The 2,969-nt window shown below is 45.0% G+C and overlaps 1 protein-coding gene across 1 annotated transcript in view; it reads right to left on the bottom strand.

Moving 5' to 3' along the window:
- The window catches only part of DOCK2 (dedicator of cytokinesis 2), a 430,752-nt gene that overhangs the window by 403,415 nt on the left and 24,368 nt on the right, over positions 1–2,969 (bottom strand). The gene's annotated exons all lie outside the window — the stretch shown is intronic.

The raw sequence follows: 2,969 nt of genomic DNA on the forward strand, positions 1-2,969 counted from the left end.
GCTGGCCTTTGAAATGATTTGGACACAGCCAAGTAGTGGCATTTGTCATCTTTGTAAATAAAAAGCATCTGTCAGGAGCCTTATTAGCTGACCCTCATTACTGGGCTGACAGATTGTTGCTGAAATACATTCTCAAAAGACAGGCATGCAAGCCCCCAAACAAACAACTTAAAATGCAAAGTCACCCCTCATCCTCTGAGCCAGTTGGACGGTCCAGTCCTAAAAGTTCTGAAGCAACAGGGGCCCCAAGTGGCTCTGAGTTTGAATCAGAAAGTGAGAGAGAGGAAGGAGAAAAAGGAAGATGACAGGAAAAATATAAAGGAAAGGAGGGAAGTTGGAAAGGAAGAATCTCAGGTTTGGAATAAAATACTGCTCTATGCACTCTCTGTACAGTAAGCCTTTTAATCTTCAAAACAACCAGAGGAGGTAGGAACTGTTATCACCCCATTTTACAGATGAGTGGCCTACCTCAGGCCCAGAGAAGTTAAGTGACTTGCTCAGAACCACACAGCTAATGGATGACAGTGTAAGGATTTGAAGGTTCCCAGTCATCACCCTGTGCTTCCTGTTTCGTGGGAGGAGGAGTTTGGTGGTTACCTAGTATTTCCAACTTCTCAACATCTGAGTCCCCCAAATTGGGTCCCCACTAAACTACTTTCCAACTGAATACTTCCAGTGACGGCAGTTCATCTGTTTCATGAAGCAGCAGATTCTATTTTCAGTTGCCTTTATTATTTGTCAATACCTATTGAAAATAATTCACAATTAAGAGCAATGCTTGTACTTTCTGAGTGCTTGCTATATGCTGGGAACTCTGTTAAAGTTTTTTGTTTGGTTTGGTCAAATTATAAATTAATCTTCACAACAATTCTATCACGTAGGTACTGCTGCTGCTTCAGCTCCACAAAAGAAAATAGAGGGGGACGGAGATTAAGTTGATTTGCTGATGGTCACACAGCTAGAGGGTGATGCATCTGGGACTTAAAGTCCAGCAGCTGACTCCAGAGACGGCATGGCTACGCCACGCCATCACAACCGTCTCTAGATGCCCAGTCCACCAACTAGATGTAAATGGATCTTTGTTATCATTGGCTCCCATTCAGGGATTGCATAAAGCATGCTGAATGTTATGCGTGCTTTCTATCACTCCATCCTCGGGGCAACACTGTGAGCTAAGTAAGTAGTGTCATTCCCACTTTATAAATGAGGAAACTGATATCCAAGTCAGTTGATACACTGGGCCAAGATCAGACAGCCAGAATCCTACAGTTAGGAGTGAACTGAAACCCTGAGAATTTCGGTGCAAGCTCAAGTCCGTGTGGCTTCAAAGCCAGCCCCTAAGGCTGTACAGCCATATTGTCCCCATGTAACGGGCTTAGAGCACAGATTAGATAAGGTTATTTCATCACACTGACCTGAACTCACTTGATGGCCAAAGCTACCAAAAGCCACCAGAAAGTAGAAAAATAATCAAGGCCTATGACAAGGCCCCAGTCAGAGTCCCTGGATTTCCAATGTCCAGGGACTTTCCCTGCTCTGACTCTTGAGACTCAAGTCACACGGGCACACCTTGTAGGTCTCCTAACTCCCAGGGTTTCAGCTCATCCCTGACTACAGTATTCTGCTGAATCTTGCACCCAATATTCTTCTTCTGGCTTCCACATTCAAGTTCAATCAACATTGATTATGTGTATATTGCACTGGGCTAGGAGGTTTCAGAAATAAATCCCGGGTCATCCTTTCAAGAAGGCTTTCCCTCCACTTGCTCCATGACATCAAAGGTAAGCAGGAGAAGAAGAAATCCCAAAGTTCTTCAGCAGTGAAGCAGCCAAAGCCGCATCCAAACCCAGGCCGACTGCATTCACTGCATCGGAGCCGTGCTTAGGGCTTTTCCTGACATCCTCCGCCTGCTGGGTCATTGGTCTCCAACCACTAATGTCAGCCACCTCATCTGGTCACCACTCAGTTATACCTGGCTACCCTCCAAGAACTGACCAGACAGAGGTAGATCGCAACTGGCACAAGAGGGACAATGGACCCATACTCAAAAACAGGCTCGGTCTAACACAGTACTTACTAAATCCCAGAACTTGCTCCTGGGCTCAGCACCCTTTTGAATTAAATAATAACAAGGGTTTGGGTTTTTATCCTAACCCTTTCTAGACTTGCCTTGAACTCCTAGGCTCAAGCAATTCTCCCACCTCAGCCTCTGAGCAGTTAGGACTACACGCACACATCACCTCACCCCACTTACATTTTTTCTTACCATAAAATTCACAATATGCATTGCTATGGACTGAAGGTTTCTGTCCTCCCCAAATTCACATGTTGAAATTCTAACACAGCAAGTGATGGCGTTAGGAAGCAGGGCCTTTGGGAGGTGGAGCCCTTATGAATGGGAATAGGGCCCTGCCAGGAGGGCCGGCTCCCTCTCTGTCAGCTCATCACTATGTGAGGAAATGAGAAGAACAGTCATCTGCAAATCAGGAAGCTGGCCCACACCAGACGCCAGATCCGCCAGTTGTCATCTTGATCTTCCAAGACTCCAGAAGTATGAGGAATTAATGTCTGTGGTTTAAGCCACCCACTCTGTGATACTCTCTCTGTTAGGGCAGTCTGAACCTACTAAGGCATGCTTTCCAGAGGAAGATGAAAAAAGGGAAAATTTTGACAATTCTTTTGGACATTAAGAAAGTGCCAATTATTCGAATCATTCTCCTTTTCCACACCCCAAATACCAAAATGAAGTATTCCTAAATTCTCAACCCCCCCTCCCAAGAGTCAGAGGATGGGGGAGATGAAAGATATCCCACAATATCAAAGAAGAATACAAGGGGAGAAATCCCATTTCCAAGCAGTGTGTTCACTGGTCATGTGACTTAAGCCTCAGTGTTTTCATCTTTAAAATGAGGAAGATAACACCTGCCCACACAGGATTGATGAAAGCTATAATTTAAGACTTGGCACAG

Source organism: Otolemur garnettii, unplaced genomic scaffold (genome assembly GCF_000181295.1).
Source record: "Otolemur garnettii isolate 467f Iridium unplaced genomic scaffold, OtoGar3 scaffold00003, whole genome shotgun sequence".
Taxonomy (NCBI): Eukaryota; Metazoa; Chordata; class Mammalia; order Primates; family Galagidae; genus Otolemur; species Otolemur garnettii.